Source organism: Callospermophilus lateralis, chromosome 1, assembly GCF_048772815.1.
Source record: "Callospermophilus lateralis isolate mCalLat2 chromosome 1, mCalLat2.hap1, whole genome shotgun sequence".
In the NCBI taxonomy this organism is placed as follows: domain Eukaryota; kingdom Metazoa; phylum Chordata; class Mammalia; order Rodentia; family Sciuridae; genus Callospermophilus; species Callospermophilus lateralis.
Genome location: NC_135305.1, coordinates 42,258,568 through 42,279,318, shown reverse-complemented (window position 1 = coordinate 42,279,318; position 20,751 = coordinate 42,258,568).

Here is a 20,751-nt window from a genome sequence, read left to right as displayed (position 1 = left end):
TTCACATTACTTATTCTGCAGACTACTTCATTTGGGTAGATTATTTAATATTTTATTTGTTTTATTATTCACATTTTGGGGGTAAAATATTTCCATTCAAATTCAGAGTTAGTTGAATTATGTTCCAGAGTTTGAGCGCATAGAACTTTCTCTCAGCTCTGTTATTTCCAAGTGTGCAGCTGCTTGCCATGTCTGTGAGTCATACCCCTGAAGCAGGTTTTCTGCTGTTGCCCAAGAAGTAAAACTTTGTCTAGCTTAGAATGCAAGTTAACAATTCACTACCTTTTTAGTAACATTTTTTTCTCCTTCCCTGATTTTCCTTCTTTCACTGCCTGCACACAAACAACTATATTCAATGGAAAACATGTATAGTTATATTTTACACTATATTTTGAAATATTTATACATATTTTAGGATTTTCTATTTAATTTGTGATTGACGTTTTTACATAATAAAGGTGCATAAGATAAATCCTTTTCCATTCGTGGAGTATAATTCCAGCAATCATTTTTTTTTAAACTGTAGTTCTCTTCATCTTTCTTTGCCAACTACCAACAGACCACTAGATATACTTCAATTACAATGATTCTTCCTGCCCATTTCTAGTGATGTATGTAATGAGATCTCATGTTATGTTTAAAACCACACTAAGATTTATAGAGCATATAGGGATATTTAAACCATAGAAATTCCTTCACAATTATAAAACTTATAAAATGATTCGAAAATAATTAAATAACAAGCAGATGGTAATAAACACAAATGTAAGAAGTTAGAGAAGAAAGAAGTAAGCTTGATGAGAGTAGTAGAGAGACACTTATGGAAAAGGTGGAATTTGAATTGGCTCACAATACTCAGAGATGGGTGCAAGAAGAGTAGTTACACTTGAGATTTGGGGATAGTGAAATGTCAATGAGAAAGGTAGCCTGAGGGGCAGTCAGTATATGTGCCAAGGTGAAGTGTGGGTTTTTGTGTTAGACCCAGGCTTCATAAAAGTACAAAGGGATACCCATAAGCTTTCAAGCTTTTAGTAGGGAAGTGTTGTGATAAAGATGTTTAAATATACTGACTTCAGGTGAGACTCCTAAGGGCCAAGGTGTGTCATAAATGATGAGGAACTCAACGGGTGACAGCTAATTGGCTAAAATAAAGGTACCTGCAAATAGAATGCTTTTGAGACAATTTGGAATTGTGAACTAAGAGAAACTAGGCTCAGAATGAAAGGAAAAGAAGAAGTTGGATCCAAAAGACCAAAGGAGAAGATTTAATGTCACCTTACATTTTTTGTAATAAACCCCCAATATTTTAGAATTTCAATACTTAGTTCACATGCAGTTCCCTAGCTTAGGCCACTAGGTGGTGATCTTTGTTAATCGGTAACTTGTTTTTTAAAGACAAGTTCAGTGGTTGTATAAAAAAACTGTTCTGTTTCATACAATCTGTGACATATAACATTCATAGCCATGGAAACATGTCCATGAATGTTTCTCCTTCTCTTTTGTTACTTATGGTCTTATGTAAGATAGAGGAAATGGGAAGAAGATAAATATTTAGATCTCAGTTCTCAAGCTTGCTTGGCTCATTGTCATTTCCCAGGCTGGTCACTGCCTTTTGGGAACATAGTGCAGTAAAAGGGATCCTCTATCTTGCTGCCTTGATAGGTATCTTCTGCAAGGGTTTTCCTACACTAAAGCCAGTGTTGACCACGGTGAGGCGAGTGGAAAAGAGGGACATAGGGGGCTTGGCTAAAGGGTCATTCTCATGTCACTTTGTTTTACCTGGTCTCCAACCCTCATTGTTTCTAATTGTCCTAGAACCTCACCTTCTGCTTCTCACCATGCTGGAGTTTATAAGCTAAGTAGTCACATCCTTAAGTTAAAGAAAACATGCTACCTAACAGGTGAAAAGGAAGACAACTTTTGAGAGGACCTAGTGTGTGGTAGGCACTGTCACTGCTTGTTGAAGGAGTGATGGATATGAATGAGCATCAGTAATGCAGTGGAGAGAAGAAATAGTCTTAGTCCCAGATTGCTCAGTGATTGTTCCCATGGCGATGATTTTTAATATGTAGAGTGCTATTTAGTTGTATGTGCCTTACCTAGTCCTTTGTACCCTAACATTTGCACCCTGTGGCCTTGAGAACCCAGTCACCATAGCTAACTTTGTTCTGTGGGGAAATGCTTTCTGAGTTGCAAACAGTCAACTTACTAATGAACTTTTGTTAACCTGTGATTTTATAACAAGTTCTTATTAAATGAACTAATAGCACAGTTCATAAAAGTCACTTTTGAAGTGCTTAGTCACAGCAACATGTAATTAACAGTAAAGGCTTAAAGTGCAAACAGGGGTCTTATCTATCCAAACAGTTTTTTTAATGCCGAGTTTCTTGATGATCTTTAATAAACCTTTGCAATTGCAACAACAATTACAACTTCAGTGGCTTCAGTAAGTTTGAAGGCTCCTCCTTAATTTATTTCTAACATTTCCCTGTAGAGAAGAAATTCTGGGCACCGAGCTACAGCTATACATTTGTTACCTGTTCTGAAAATTAGGTTGTCAATTCTCTCTTTAGTAGAAGAAAGGAAGGTTATTTCCTTTCCTCCCAATAGCTACATTTTAATGAATTTTTTATTTTACTGATTTATTCTTGACTGCTTTTTCCTTTCCATTTGACCTTTTGGGCCAATCAGGGCTTTTAGCCAAGGATCAAAGAAATCTGAGTCCTGGCTTAGGCAAATCCCAGACTCATTTCTTTTACCTTATTTCACTGCCTCATCTCTGTCTGACAAAGATAATCATCACATAATATTAATCACTTGGAACCCTGACCTCTGAAATAGTGAATGGGTAGAACAAAATTTCTTGACAGCAAGTCAATACATTTTAATGCTGCTACATTCTAAAATAGTGATATGCTTTTATTTATCTACTTTTTGTTAAAATTCACATAACATAAAATTCATCATCTTAACTATTTTTAATTGTACAATTCAGTGACTTCCAGCACAATCACAGTGAACTATAGCCATCACCATTGTGTACAGTCATGCATCAATTAATGACAAGGGGTAAGTTCTGCAAAATGTATTCTTAGGTAATTTTGTCACTGAGTGAACATCATTGAGTGCATTTACACAAATTGAGATGGCCATGATGTCAGTAGGCCATATGGTCTCATGGGATCACTCTTGTGTATGTGATTCATCACTGATAGAAACACCATGATGTGGTACAGAACTGTAATTCCAGAACATTTTCTTCACTGTCCCCCCAAACTGGCAGGCACTTCCAATTTCTTTCTCTTCCTGGCTTCTGACAGCCACTAATTGCTTTTTCCTCCCGATGGATTTGCCTATTTTGAATATTTCATGTATGTGGGTTTTTTCATTTCATTTTATTTTTTTCCATACATTTATCCATGCATTATAGTTGTATATAATGGTGGAATCTGTTACATATTCCTACATGCACACAATATAACAATATAATTTGGTCAATATCATTCCCCATCATACATATGGTTCTTGTAATATGTGATAATGTGTGGCTCTTAGTGTCTATTCCTTTCATTTAATGTATGAAATATTTTCAAGTTTCCCTCATGTTGTAACATGCATTATTACTTTATTACTTTTAATGGCTGAATAATATTCTATGTATATATATAGCACATTTTGCTTATCCATTATTATGTTGATGGAGTTCTGGGGTTGTTTCCACTTTTGGAGTACTACAAACATTTGTGTGAGTTTTTGTTTGAACACCTGTTTTTACTTTTCTTGGATATATACTAAAAGGCAAATTGATGGGTCATATGGTAGCCCTCTAATTTTTTAGGAACCTAATTTTATTTTTATATGTGCTGGTATTGAAACATTGTTATATAGTTAAGATCTACTTATTAGATAGGGGTTTTATGCAACCAGTAAATATTACTCATATGTGATAAATTAAGGTGGAACATTAATCCTGTAGATTTTGTCCTTTAATTCAGTACTTGAGACCCTCAAGTAAGTATTTAAACAGGGAAGGTAACTTGAAGTGGTATTTCTTCAGTCAAAATTGCTGAAGCATATGTATCTCTGTTCTGTGCTTTCTTCCAACAAATATTCACTGGGTTCCAATAGTGCATCAAGAAATATTTTAGGAACTGATAATATTGGCAAAAGACAAAAACTATCCTACACTAGTGGAATTCCAGTTCTTAACTGTAATTTTATGCTGCAGTCTGGCTGGGCACAAAATCATGAGCCACTCAAGGAGGAACAAACTTTGTTTTTGAAACTGCCGCCAATGCCCCTTACGCTCCCAGGAAGATTGCCGACTGACCCACGTGGCGTGTCGTTCTCCCGGGTCCCAATAGGAAGTCCCTCTTCTGGAATTCCCTCCTACCGCACTTCCCCAACCAATGGGAACTCTCCAGGAGTCCCATAGCAGGCCAAGGTGAACAGCAGGAGTCCAATATCCATATGAATGCAAATCTTAACATAATCATATCATCTCAATGGCTTGCTGGCATCACCTTTCAACCAAAAATGCCATGCATCATATTACTTGGCTGTGGCTCTTAGCAATTTTATGTTATGTGAATTTCACTTTAACAAAAAGTAGATAATTCTTAAAGTAGGAAAAATGGATAATGCTATTGAAAAATGATGCAAGGGATTGGTATGGAGTCCCCACCTAGCCTATAAGGGTGGTGCTTCTCAAATTTTAGTGTTGTGCATGGGAATCATCTGGAGGTGTTACTGAAAGGCAGATTTGAATGCAATAATAGGTTTAAATGGACCAAGAGATTCTCTCTCTCTAGCAAATTCCCACGAGGGCCATGCTGCTATGGGTGGGCTGAGAAAACCTTCCTGAGCCAGTGACTTTCCAGGGTGGGCACAAATGTGGAATGTGTATCAGGAGCCAGCCAAGTAAAATTCCAGGGTGAGGTTCTGTGGCTTAGCAAGTCTGAGGGAGTGATGTGTAGTAGTAACCTTGTCTCCATCCCTGACACATAGGGCTATGCAAAGGCAGAATAAGCAAGAATTCTTTTGACTCCCTGCCACATTACTTGGTCTTTTCTCCACTAAAAAGATGTGAGAATTCACTTTAAGACCCAGGAACACTTTTGAATCAGCTTCCCTCAGCTTAACAAATATATTTTTTGCGAACATATTCTTTTCTCTCATACAATTCATTACAGCTCTAATTTCTTTTTAACCTTTAATTTCTTTTTGTGTGTGTACCTTGCCCTTTTTACTTAACATGTTGAGCATTTCCAATGTAATTAACCATTCTGAAACATGACTTTCTATGGAAATCTCGAATTATATTTAGAAATTTCTGGATTTACATAATGTCCACTGTTAAATTACTTTTGGGGGCCTATTATAATCAAGGTAATAATGAATATTATTGTTTATACATCCAATGTCACATCATTGATTAGTTTATTAGAATTTTTTTTTTAGAAAAATTATACCTGGTATTTTGATGACCAAAGTTTAATTATCCTCCATAAAAACTGTTCTAATTTACATTTATACTATCAGGAAATAGTTGCATTTTCATCTCTATTTTCCCTGTATTAACTGGTACTGTAATCATCATTATTATTATTCTTTACTTTTTAGTGAGATACAAAATACATATTGTAGACTTTACTCATTTAAAGTGCACAATTTAGTGTTTTTAGAAATATACTTAAAAGATTATTTGTTAAATTTATTGTGTTTCAACTCTTGATATTTTCAATCTTTTTTTGTTTCTCTCAGGCTTTCTTTATAATTATTTATATGATTTATAAGTAATAATTATCAACTTTTATTTATTCTTGATCTAGTGCATCAATTGGATCTACATTTTTCTCAAGTATTGTTAATTCTATTTTGATATATAATTCAGAGACATGGTCTTTGAGACCTGGTCTTTCTAAATTACCCAGCCTGACCTCAAACTTGGGATCCTCCTGCCTCTGCTACCTGAGTAGATCAAATTGCAGATATGCACGATTGTGGTTGGCCAAGGAGCATATGTTTTGAAGTCAAATATATCTGGATTTAATATTGTACTTGCTAAAAAATGTGTGGCAAAAATTGTGAGGAAAATTTCTTATTATTGTTGAGTTTGGGCTTCTCTATTTGATAAAAATGAAGAACAATAATAAATAAGCTTATCAAGGGAGATAACAGACGAAGTGCATAGTAAAGTGCTTAGTGTATGGTAGATGTTTATTCCTTCTCCTTGACTTTCTACAGATCAATCATGTGCAAGAAATAAAATGATGCACAAAAAATACTTTGTCTACTACTAAATTATGTTCTTATAATGTAGTTGTCATTGAATAGTCTTTTCCAGGAATTCTTGAACTAGCCTATGCTTACCTTTTTTACAGATATTTTATTTTTTATGCTGCCTACCTGTACCTAGGATCCCATTTATGCCAGCTCATAAATACAGCCATATCGAGCATTAAAAACACCCAGAGAATCTCCCTTATTTTCCCTTGGATTGCTCAGAGATGTATCTCTCAGTACTTAAAGCCAAAAATTCTAACCTCTAAATTAAGTACCTCCTACAGTACCTTTGGACTTTTATCTTTAGTATTGTAATCTTTCATAATATGCAACTATTGAGCTTGGTATTGTTGGAGAAAGAGTGTTAAACTTTACTAATCATGTCTAAATATTTTAGACCTACCTAATTTATTACATTCAAAATAGTGGGAGGGCCCTGAACAATTGTGTTTAGGCGCAGGACTTATCTTGGGGGTGAAAGAGACACCACAGTCCCTTAAAATTAATTTCCCCATTAGAAAAAGATGCCAGCATGAAGTAGTTGATCAAAAGACACTCTTTATGATACAGACACAATCAACTTGTTATTTTTTATATGTAACTAAGTACGAGCATTTTACTAAAGAGCTTAAAAACTTTGAGGAATAATTTTGATTATTTTGGAATTTGCCAACTTTTAATAATTCTGAATATATTTGAAATGGAGGGAAGAAATAATTCAAAATAAGATTTCAGTGTCTTTTTAAATGCTGAAAAATGTATTTTCTTTGTTAGACTGACCATCAGTAGTGCTATGAAATGATGATTCAGAGACAGGTGAGTGAGATGTCTATTCTTGTCCTAAGTCAAGGCATTCACTAAAAAAAAATTGCTTCAGGCCATAACTTTGGCATGCCACGGGTTAAATAAAGGTCAACTCCAAGTGAAAAAATAAAAATCAGTTGCTATTTTGGTGTTAAAGGGGCAAAATAGTTATCATTTTAGATGCTTTTAGTGCTCTTATAATTCAACGATTTTGGATTTCTTTTTCTCTCAACTGAGAATTTTCAGGCCAGTGGTGTCCATAATGTATACGAGTGCCTTGGGGCATTTTGAAGGGGAAAAGAAGAAAATTTACCATATTTTAAAAATATTCCTGCCTATACAGGCTTTTGCATGATATTTAACAACTCAGTGATGTGGCAAACCCACAGGGCTGAGAATACATTTCGCATATCATTTTATCAATAGTTATTTGGAACATAGATTCCTGCAGAACTAGGTTCTAGTCCCATCTTTGACTCACTGTTTATTTCTGTAAAGCATGTCTAGACACAAACTTGTAATTACTTTTCAGTATTTTTCTGACATATTTGTCTTTGATAGGAAAGGGATTAAAAGCTATGGAGGCAATTTTATCAGTTAATGGGACAGAGATCCACATTGCCTTGAGTTTTCATCTTGGCTTCATCACATTTTTAGATAGGGTTGGTGAAAGAATCACCGGTGATTATACCATCACACAGCAAGAGCTCATCAGATCACTCTGTATTTGTAATTGTACTATCATTCTCCCTGCTCTGTATCTTCTGCACAGAAATTACTGTAAACAGCAACAGTCAATTAATCAGGGCTCTGATTAATTCTGAAAAATTATAACAGCTATAATAATAGATGCCATTGGCTACTTTGTGATGAGGTGTCATAAGATGGCTTAGATACTGAGCACATTCCACTCAGTATTTGGAGACTTTCTTGGACTACCTGTGTAATTCTCCAAAAGCCATCTCCTTTGGTCAAGGAAGTTAGTGAGAGAGATAGGAAGAGAACCTGTTAATAATTCTCAGGACAAATAAGATTCAAAGATCTCTACATGATTGATTTATTTGTGGGTCTAAAAGAGTAGGCAAAGTTTCTGCATCCCTTCACTAGAGACAATGACAAAGCATAGATTCTTCCAATAGTGGTATTTGCTCCTGATTAAATAAGAAGGGACCTATCTATCATCCTCTTCTTTTGGTGAAAATATATCGTTTGTTTTATTTGTTTGCATTGGTCACAAGAAAAAAAAAAGCAACTAACTATCATGGAATAAAATGCTGTTCTGTCTTTCTAAGAAAAGCCTCTCTTCATTAGAATATAAAAGTAAGTGATTTTTCCATTAAATACTGACTATTGTAGAAAGAGTTTTTCTGTGATATGCAATAAATGATTGTGAAAATAAAAGCTTATTTGTTACTGATCATGTCAGCCAAGCCAGAGAGCCTGGAGGTTGAAGAATCAGTAGATCCTTCTATGGAGAATCAGCTTGAAATTACGTACATTTTGGGGACATGTGTTCTTATTTGCTCATTCATAGAAGAGTGGATTCTATTATTTTTAGAGCTATAAGGGGCCTTGCAGGCACTGCACGTGGAATACGGTCAGTAAATATTTGCTGAGTAAATGTGTGAATGTATTTTAATGTTCCTCTCATTGTTGAATTCCTTTCTATATTTTATATACTAGAGAGTCAGTTATCTTGTGCTTGAATATTTTAACTTACTGAAAGCTTACAAAACTCAGAGGCAGCCTTTTCCATTGGTGGATCACTCCAATTATTGGATCTTTTCTTTTCTCTTGAGTCAGATTTTATCACCGTGTAATTTCCACCCTTAGGTTTTAGTTTGGTTTTATGGGGAAACATTAACTTCCCTTTCACATGAAAGTTCATCACATATTTCAAGACAGCTATCATGTCCCCCATATAATTCTTTTCTTCTGTAAGCCAAACTATCATTTTCGCATGATAGTGTTTCTGGTTCCCTAACCATCTTTGTTCTTTTCCATTTTTTTTGTTTGATGTCTTTAGTGTATTTATTTTATCATCTTACTATGCAGTGAATAAACTTTGACCAAGAACTGTGATAAAATTTTTATACATACTCTTTTTCTTAAATCCTCACACCAACATACAAAATGCATTTTACTTAATGACAACTGTGTGAAGGACATGTAGATAATAGGTGGGATTTAGATTCATACTGGCTGTAAATACCTACAAAGTCACATGCAGTCACCTAACCTTTCTGTGCTGCAGTTTCCTTATCAAGAAGCTGGGGGATCATAAAGACTCCTTACTTCTAGGACTGTTGTATGCATTAGATGAGCTCATATTTGTAATGCACCTAGAAAAGCATCTGGCTCAGAAAAAGCATCATGTGTATTATGGTTTGGACATGAAGTGTCCCCCAAAGCTCATGTGTGAGACAGGCAGGAAGGTTTAGAGGAGAAATGGTTGGGGTTATGAGAGTTTTAACCCAATCTGTGAATGAATCCCCTGACAGAGTTAACTGAGTGGTAACTGAAGGCAGGTAGGGTGTGGTTGGAGGAGGTGGGCATTGGAGGGGTGCCTTTGGATCTATATTTAGTATCTGTCCAATGGAATCTCTCTCTTCTTCCAGATATGTGAGATACTTCCCTTGGCCACACTCTTCTGCCATGATGTTCAGCTTTACCTCAGTCTCTGGGGAATGGAGCTGGCTGTCTATGGACTGAGACCTCTAAAAGTGTGAGCCTCAAAATAAACTTTTCCTACTCTAAAATTGTTCTTGTCGGGTCTTTTAGTCAAAGCAGTGAAAAAAAAACCTGACTAACTGTATGAAGCAAATAAGATAATTTGTGCTTTTACTTTGTATTATACCCACTCCTTGTGGTCTTGGTGTTAAAGTGAATTTGCTGAATGACAGTTCCCTGAACATGTCCACATCCTAACCCCTGGATTCTGCAGATGTTACCTTATATGGCAAAATACACTTGACAGTTATGATGAAGTTAAGGATCTTGGGATTGAGAGATTCTCCTAGGTTATCCAGGTGACTTGATGTTATCACATGGTCCCTCAAAGGAACACAGAATTCGAAGAGAAGAACACATGATCAGGGAGGCACAGTTTGCAGTTACACACGATAAGATGGAGGAAGGAGCTGAAAGCCAGTTTCTATAACCCAAAGAAAGGAAAGAGATTCTCAACTAAAGTCTCCAGAAAGAGCTAGCCCTGCAAAAGTCTTGATTTTAGAAAAGGGAATCTGACTTAAAATTTCTTTCCTACAGAACTATCAGAGAAAAATGAGTATTGTTTTAAATCCCTAAGTTTTTTTTTTTAAACAACAGCCACAGGAAATTAATATAGCAGTGTGAAAACTCAGAAACCTTGCATTAGAAATAACTCAGGTACAAAAAGCCAGAATTGTTTCTGTGATGAATATCATAGGTATTGAGTTCCAGGTCAACATGTAGAAAAGTATAGCTCACAAACAGAAGGTTCCCAGTTGGAACGTGTGATTATCCTAACAACGTGGTTAAAGAAATTTCAGTAACAAAAAGCGACTCTAACAAAGTTAGAGTCCTACTTCTCTTGGGCCTCATTGACATTCAGAACAATCAAGAGTGTGGAGAAGTTTCTCTTTCTCTTTCCATATGCCTTTGACTTTCTGTTGTGTCAAATGTCCTTCCTGCTCATGACCTTCAGGGCCGCCTTTCAATTATCTCTCTTTGTTTCCCATTATTCTACCTATCACACTAGTTAAAAGATAGCAATTTATTGAGTACATGCTACTTGTTAAGTACTGTTTGGGGTTGAGTGTCAAAATGTTATAATAATAGTGACTATTACACTGTATTGTTATAATAATCACTATTAAGAATTTTTATTTTTAATTGTGTGAATTTAATTTTTTCCCAACTTAGTTTCCTCCCCATTTGGAAAGCATCTATTCTATGTATTTCTCTAAGTACTGTTAAACATGTTGAACAGAAAATGATGAATGACAGATTCTGGGTCTATACTTAGCAATATTATTTCAAGTCAGTTTCTAAAACTTATACCTGTCTGTCTCCAAAAGGCCCTAAAAATACAGAACTCTGAGACCTTAGAGCTATTTTCAATTTATCAATAAGCGAACATTTTGGGAAAGATTAAGTTCATGTTATTAGTCATATCTCTCTGGATGATACTTTTAGCAACTTTGAACTTAGCTAATACTTAAGCTCACATAGATTTACCAGTGAACATATTATAAGAATCTTTGTGAAATGCTTTGCTGAAATTAATATTTACTTATGTTTTATTAAAATACTTCTGACAATCACCTGGGGAAGATATATAATTTATTCTTTTGTATAGAATGATGTTTTGTTGTCCTAGGGCTGTCAGCAAATTCCTAAAATGGGTAGTATGGCTTCAAACAACAAAAACTGCTTCTCTCATACTCCCAGAAGGGAAATCCAAAATCAAGTTGTTAACAGAGGTCATTCCTTCTTGGGGGCTTGCAGACTTCTCTTTTCAGTTTGTGTTCTCTGAGTATCTTTTCTTCTTTCTGTACCACCAGTCATATTGAATTGAGAACCCTACCCTATTGCAATATAACCTTAATTTTCGTCTTAAATATGTCTGCAAAGATCCAATTTCCAAATAAGGTCAAAGGAGCTAGAGCTTCATCATATTTTTTTTGTGTGGGAAAAAGTGGATAGAATTCAATCCACAATAATATGGATAAGGAGATATCACTAACATGACTGGAGGTGCACATTCAGAACATGAACCTAGGATTTTTATCACTATAAAATACTCTCTGACTTCAGTTTCATCTTTCCTAGTAAATTTCACATTATTTTTCATGAATTCACATGGTAATTATTTAACAATATGCCTTAGAAGTTTATGTGGGCTAAATTTAATCTCACTATTTCTTAGTTTCTAAAATATTTTGTTCATTTTCAGTACATTTTCTCATCAATAATGCTACATTCTTATATACTTTTCTTGTTTCCAATCTTATATAATTGTTCTGGGCCTTGACATTTCCATTTGTTTACATAGGTTTGCTGGTCCCTTATTACCTACACAGCTATATTGAGTTTCAATTTCATTTTGTGATTGTTTTATATATTCTAGTTTAAGGCATAAGTCAAAAATGAGTGGCTCTTCATTTCCATGCACGTATCTTGCATACATTGCTCCTGGGCTGCAGTTTGTCATGGAAGTCCTGGTCTTTTCATAAGAACAAGCTTCCCTTTCTAGCTCTTCAGCTACTTCCAGTACAAAGATGGAAATTCCAAGTGGGGCACAAATTATCAAGTCTATCAGTTAACTAACCAACTAATCAATAATTATTGAATTCCTATTGTGTACCAGGGGCTGTACAAGATGGGAGTTCTAGCAACATAAGAAACAGCATACAAGAAATGTCCTCGAGGATCTTACATTCAACTCAGGGGGGGATAAAAGCATAACTAGATAATTGGAAGAGTGTATGCTAATTGCTTTGAAAATAGTTGATCAAATGTGGCTAGCATGGAGGAGAAATGCCTTATCTAGTCTTGACATATTTATTAGTACCATACTTTGATAACTGCTTACATTCTCTCAATACCATTCTCTTATTATTTCAGATAGTGTTTACCTACTTTTGAGGGCACAAGCTCCTTTATACACCTTACTGTGCTTAGGAACAAACCTGCCACATTGAGTGCCCAATATATATTTTAGCCTTATGACAATGCACAATATATGAATCAAATAAGAACACTATTATTTGTGTTGAGCAACAATAACCTCTTTTTTTTTTTTTTTTTTTTTTTCCCCTTTTGGTCTTTGCAGAGTCCTAACAATGAGGTAGTTCTCTAGAGAAAAGCCAGAAAAGAAAAGACAAGGTTGGTATGACATCTTATAAATGCTTAAACGGGAGTTTATCTAAGAGGGGTTATTTAAATACAGAATCCACAGAATTAATTTTAAGTTCCCTGGGGTGTGTTTATTTTATCCAGCCACTTCACCTCATTACAGGGTCTTACGTGGTATGAGATTTTATAGACTAGAAGGAAAAAAAAATGTTTTTTCCAGATGCATTGAACAAGAACCTGGTTGGCTGCTCCGGAGACATCCAGTTTCTCCAGCAGCTTCCTCTTCTTTCGCTGCCAGTTAAGAGGTTACTTTCAGGACAGCTCTGCTCTTCAGTCTGTGATAGCACAAGTCAGAAACCGAGGGGGAAACGCACTGTCTATTGTGGTCTGTTTTCCTGTGTGACAGTCATTCCTATTTTGTGTTTGTTTCTCCTTTAATGAGGATACAACTTTCATCCAGGGAGATGTACGGGTCACTTGTTAGTGTACTCGCAAACACCAAGCACTCCAGCAGCTGGAAATGGTGATTTGTAGTTAAATTATTTTTGCACAGCGACTGGTTTTCCTTTGGACATATTTTAATATACTTGCACACTGAGAGCAAGAGTGGGTGAACAGAAAGCAGACGGTTTTATTAACCCAGCAGTCACCTTTGAGGTTTGTACATGTCCACTTTTTTTCTTGCCTTTGTACATAATCCCAAGAGACTGGTACCTGGCTTTGCTCAGGATAACAAAGTCAGGCACAAATCTCCAAACACAATTGTTAGCTGAATGCCAACTGTTTCTTCTCATCTTATTATTATTATTTTTTTTAACTTGAGCATTAAGAATTGTGTCTTTATGGGTGAACCATAACCATTAAAGAAAGAGTTTGTTTTTCTCTTTCAGATGCTTCCCCTATCATTTACTGGACTTATTTTATAACATGTACCTTTGGGTGATAAAAGAATATAATTTTCTTCATGTGTTTTTACAGAGTTCCTTTATATTTTTTTTTCCACATTCGCTAACAGTGAGAAGAAGAAAAATATGCTACAGGCTTTAACCGGACTCCAGTTTCAGCTGAAATCACAAATAGGAGAAAACGAGAGGAGACTTCAACTTGGCCATGAGTCCAGGACACACTTCCACATGCAGTTTTCATGTAAACCCGTGTTTCATAGGCTTTTCCCAGCAAGACCAGAAATTTTGTCAAGTCAATTGCCATCCTTTTCTAAGGTACCTATTTACATATACAGTTATAATTTCTCAGCAAATATAGTGGATAAATATCTCTGAAAATCCATACATTTTGATTGTACTTTAAAGTTAAAGAAAATAGAATAAAACTCAGGGTTTTCTTTCAATACCCAGTAAGTGACTACAGCTCACAGTATGTGGCTCATTTAGCAGCAAGGAAATATTAGAGCAATAAAACATCCAAAGTGTGTAATTTTCTCTTTTCTAGCATCATCATTATCTTCTGCATCATCATCATGATAATAATACTACTGGCTGTTTTGGAGCTTTATATACTTTACAAAAAAGCTTCACATCATCTCATTTGGCTATCCAAATCAGTCAGTGAGGTATGCAATATGAGTGGGAAGATTATTAATAGTGATTAACTTTTTATAAGCCCTCTAAGACTTATAAAACACAAATAGATGGTGTGTAGAAAGAACATGTTCTTCAAGTTAAAATTCACTATTGCTGACTCAGTGATTTGGGGACTTCTAAAGCATTGCTTTGTTTTATTATTTAATGTGAAAGATAGTAATTATGCCAAAAATTGCTTACGAGGTTTGATTGAAGGTTACTTTTTGTTGAGGGTCTATCACAGTGTGTATAGGTGCAAACATATTTTAAATGGAATTTCTGTACTAAGGTAGGGCAAAGTAGATAACGTCTTAGGCAAATACTGTGAGGATATGACTCTATGCTTATCGACCAGATAGGACACTCAGTAAATAATGGAAACATGATTAGAACCCATGTCCTCTGATTCTAAGTAGATTTGTACAATTCAGTTTTATTTAAATACTATATTTTGAGCATCTGTTTTTGACCAAGTTTTTTGTTGTATTTCTAGAATATAAATATGAAGAAATACCTTGCTATGAAGGCTTTAAAATGTAGAGGGAGAAATAAATAATTACAACAAAAGAAAGTCTATGTATCATAGGTATAGTGTCAAAGAAATCTTTCACTGTGGGTGCATTTGATTGGATCTAAAAGTATTATTGCATCCATTCTCTGGAAATAGCCAGATCAATCATATTTGCTTTGGCTTGAAAATTTCATCTATTCTTAAGAATAAGTCTATTTCATTAACCTGTAATGGATTTTCAATTGCAAATACTTATTTATTATAAATTAAGCATTAGAAAAATCACTGTTTATAAGGGTAACTGACAATGCTTTGTTTATTATTATTTCTGACTTTATTACATTTTTTGTTTTAGTCATCACGATTTTCTCAAAATGTATTGTAAATAGACAAGCTTTTAATGGAAAAATTACATAAGATTCTAAGCTCTATAATCTTTGTGAATTTAGGCTCTCATCATCATTATCCTTACATCTTCATTAGTAAAACAATACATTTTTTAGCACTTATTAAGCAAGTCATATGGGACTGGCATCATGCTAAGTATTTTATTACCATTATTCTAATTCTTCACGTACCTACTATGATAGCTATAAATCCCATTTTGTAGATGATGAACTAAGGTTCAGAGATTTTGAGAGATTGTCTCAAAATTGCATAGCTAGCAAAAATGTTCTATGACTACAACAATGCTGAGAGTTGTTATTTGCCTATCTTGTTTGGTTTTACCTCTTTCTCATTAGCTTTATTAGTGAGATTGCTAATGATTTTCAACAAGAGTAGCACAAATTGAAGGAGATTAAATGACAGATATAATATGTTGACTTCCATTACTAGAAAGGAGAGCTGATATTGGGGTGACTGGAATCATCACTTCAAGTATCTTTAAGAACGTGTCTCTTTTCTCATCCGTGTATTGTCTTCATTCTATGTATGACCAGCTCTTCCTTGCAACAATCAGTGTAGGCTTCAGTTCTTTTAGGCTCACATTCTCACAACTTGCCACCAAAGAAAATGGGGACGTAGGTTACTCAGCTCCAGTGCGAACAATTGTGGGAAATAATTACTGGAATCATAACTCAACCCTTGGCCTGACCATTATGACCAAGACAGTGAGTGTGGTTGTTGTAGTTTGAATCTGAAATGACTCATATGTTGAAGGGTTGTGAAGTAGTGTCCAGCTTGTGGCACTTTTATGAGGTGGCAGAAACTTTAGGAGGTCGGGCCTCGTTGAAGAAAATAAGTCACAGGGGCATACCTATGCAGGATTTATCTTGTCCCTGTGCCCCTCTCTATTTCATCTCTCTCTCTCTCTGGTATACCACATGCTACCCATCATGATGTTTTGTCTTGCCAAAGGTCCAAAGTGACAAGCCAGGTGACTATGAACTGAAACCTCTGAAACCATTAGATAAAATAAACTATTCCTCATTTAAGTTGTTTATCTCTGTTATTTTGTCACAGTGACAAATTAGATTAACACATCTATGCTCATTTTTTTGGTCAGGTGTTAACTTTTATGGGTGAAGAAAGAGATGGAGGGAAAGTTTATTATCATAATTGGAGAGGGTGGTATTCATTTTTTTAGCTATTAACATAGATCATTATGATACCTATTCTCATTGCCTTAGTTAACTCTCCACTATTGAAAACCTTAGGTAATTCCATCTCTTAAATCACATCTACAGGATAGAGGGGTTTAGGGTATTTTTGTCTATTAAGCTCAGCTCTATCAAGTTTTGAATATTTGAAGTTGATATAACCCAGATATGTTCTCTAGATCTGAAACTTTTCTTTTTAGGGTATAAGGTAGAAAACTGTATTTCTTGTAGGCAACAGGATGATTAGTCTCTAAAATTAAAACAAATTAAAATTAACTCTGATGAAGAGGTTTTAGACTCTGTAAGTATGAATGTGGACAGACACACTGGGTGCATTTGGTCAATTCTGCTTTTGGATAGCATGTGCTAGCACCTATGAGCCTGATTAAAACTATGTGATGTGGGGAATTAAATTTCTGGGTTTAAAAAGCTGAGGCCCAGATCTTTCTCTGTAGTGACTTTATGAAGGTATATCCCAATTTGAAGCTCTGTTTGAACTCATCAATAGCTCATACCTTTCACTTTTTAAATGTTGAGGCACACCACTACTGTAAACTTAGAGGCTTGTGCTGTGATTTAGTGCATTAAATTTCATGAGGCTTCCCTGATAATACACTGGAATGTATTCCAATAAATATTTCTTAATGTATTTTAAATGATTAATTGAGCTCTCTTGAAGTATATACAATGGAAGTATTCTTCAATCAATGGAACAATGTTTCTAAACATAACATGTGCCAATCTATTGTTGAATGTGAACACGGATACATGGGAAGCTCTATCTTCTTGGTGTGTCTAATTTAATTTTGTTGATTACATGTAGAAAGGTAAAAAATTATGAGAAAAGTGGTGCCCTTTCTTTTGTATAACAATTCCTACCACCATGCCAGCACTTATATCTTCTTACTGGGGGAAGGTGTATGGTAAGAAATGGAAAAGAGAAGATCTAATTAGAGAGAGGATAATGGGATAAAAATTTAGCTTTCCAGTGCCAGGAGTCTCAAAGCCTTTCTAGTTCAAGTGGCTGTTTTAAGTCTTAATCTGTTTCTTTTTGGCAGACACTCAGACTCTTATGGATATGAGGCAAAGTTCACATGCCCTTATGTCCTCTGACATGGATGGCTTTCTCCAAGAATTGTCTTTCTCTGCCTGGTCACTGCTCTCTGGGATTTCCTCCCAGGGTCTGTTTCTGAGTCTCTGACTAATGGGACCTATAGCCTGTTTTCCCTGGCAGTGTCACTGTCAGGGGCCAATATCAATGGACCTGGGGCTTCAATCATGGAGCCCAGGCTGAACTCTTGTTGCCCCCCAGGTACCTGCAGGAATACTTGAATACTTGTATGGCACGATTCTGATATGCTGAGGTCCCTCAACATTATCAGAGTTCTCAATGGGAAAAGCAATAAAAACTTCTTTTGTTTATATTTCTTCTCTCTGTTGTATTTTCTGTTCATTTGCAATTTCTCCACTGCATGCACACCATCTAATGATTCTGTCCTCTGGTCTCCCTTTGTTCTCTTTCTGCAATTTTTTTTTTTTATTTTTAAAATAATACATACTCAATTTTCCTTGGTGTGCTAAGAACTTTCTAAAACTTTCTTTTTCTGGCATTGGCATTCATTTTAGTTTTCTTTGGGATCATAGGGCAACAGGGTTACAGGGAATGGAGTTGGGATACAAAAAAGAAAAAATGTGAAGTGGCGTATATCAAAGTATATTAATCTTGACAAAGAGGTAAAACTTATATAAAATAAGGGAACACCATAAAGGAAAATTGCAACCATAGATTCAGTTGCTAAATTTTCCATCTTAGACCTCATTTTCTAGTTGTATTTTGGGTGTTCTAAATGTGTTAAATACCCTGTAGAATTTGGTTATCTCCTCCAGTTATAAATCTCATTTAAATTTATGCTGGACATCCTTTTGAAGTTACCTTTCAAAGAACTCTTAAAACCTTTATTTTTTTAAAATAAAGCTTAGACTTTTAAAAAAGAGAAATTATGTCAAGTTGGTCTGTATTTTATGCCTTAAATACTTGAACAGTTTCTCTGCCTTTAGTGTGGATGAAAAGGATAGAAATTACGGAAAGTATAAAACTGAAAAACAAAGTGACAACTAAGTATTGTCTGTAAAATTTTGGGGGAGGTTATGTTTCTTCCGAAAGTTCCCTTTTGTGTAAGTATGAGTAATGCATAGTTCAGACCTGAGCAAATGTAGCTACTGCTGTCTGAGACGTAATGGAGGAGCTGAAATGGTAGCCGGGCTTATGCTCAGTTCATCCAGCTAATGATGAGCACCATAATCAAGAGGCCTACAGAAGTCACCTGATCCCCATTGTGTTATCTGAATAACATGTATTATGCACCTGAGATTCACAGCATCTAATACCCAGTGAAATAGATTTATAGCCAAGAGCTTACTAATGGAGGAAAATGGCCCACTGAAGCTGAGGGGGATGAGTGGGAGTCACTTGTTCTCCTGAGGTCCTCCAGCACAAGACAGTCTGGCACGGTGATTCTTACTCATCAGTAGTTACATCTCAAGGTCTCTCTTGATTTTAGGTAATGATGCAGAGAGAATTACACAACCTTTGGGGTAATACATTGCAGCATCCAAAGAAGTTAGAATATCAGCGTTCTCCCTCTTCTTTGCTATTATTGGACTATAATTTTAGCCTAATTTCCTTTTACTTATCTGGAAACATAGAAAATTGGTTGCCTTTAACTTCATAATCTCCCTCCATAAATGTAAAGATTCATGTCCATTTTCAACTTTTCATTGAATGTCTCGTTTTTTGAAACTTACTAATTTATCATGACTAGTAGTCTCCTCTTTAAACTTCTCATATTTACTTGAAAATGCATCACTGATTGAACAAAAATTATTTATTTATATTTGTAAAATAATACATACTCAATTGTTTCACTAATTTTCAGTGCAACACTATTCTTGTTTAAAATAATTTAATGGCTTAAATGTAAATGCAATTTTTTTTCATATACACTTTATGTCTATTTTTTCTACTTCACAATATGTATATATTTATTATATTTTGGATGATATGTTTTAAAAATCCCAACAGTTCTTTTATTGACAAAAATGCAAGAAATATCTAAATGCTAATTATTTCTAGTAGCTTCCAAAAGTTGAATCATGATGTTGATAGTGTTAACTGACACTAAGAGTGAAATTTCAAACAGGTAATTGAGAAAAGCAGGAAGAGTATACATTTTGACTCCAAATTTCATCTTTAATATTAATATATCACTGTATTAAGAAATTCAGTGCAATGTTTAAGGAGATTTCACATCTTGGTTATTTGTTAATTATTTCTGCTCACTAGATTCAAGAGTTACCAACCCTTCCCATTGTCCTTTCAACTTTCTAGAGTTCAGGAATCCAGTAACTGTTTTTCCATAAATTCTTCAAGACCTGTCCATTCTGACTATTCTGTTATGGTGTAAGCAGTAGCTCTGGAAGAAACACTTTTCACTTTATGAAGGTCTTATTAGAAGGGAGACAAACTTTTCATTTCCTGTGTTTTGGCTGGCTGTAAGTTGTAGCAGTCACTCCCCTGTTAGACAATAGGAGACAGATTCTTATTGCATGCTCTGCCTTCTCAGGACACAGGTGCCTTCTCTTGCATCCCTTCACCTGTTCTACCTCTTACTCTGTACTGGATGTGCTCTGCCATGTTCCATGTTCTCATGATCTGGAACCACAATCCAGTTTATTTTCTACACAGTTCTTCAACGTATCTGAAAATATCTAACTAATTGTGCTAGGGTTTGTTTTGTTTTCTGTTCACTAGCTAACTGTTTGGTTTATCCACTGAAAACGGAAACTGTATGGAAGCAGGAAATTTTCTTATTAATGCAGCTCTGGGGAATATAACATAACACGTACTTATTAAATTTTTGGTTAATAAATCATTTTTCTTTACATTCTGTCCTTGAGATTGTTTGCTTTTCTGACTTTTCACATTATACCAAGTAATTAACCACCACTATGGCTCAAATGTAAATGCTAACAACCTACAAATGTTTGCCTCTTGTTTAGAGCCTTTTTCAGAGCTACTCATCCAAGTATCCAACTGCTTCTGCCTAAATGCAAACTCAATATGGCCTGGACT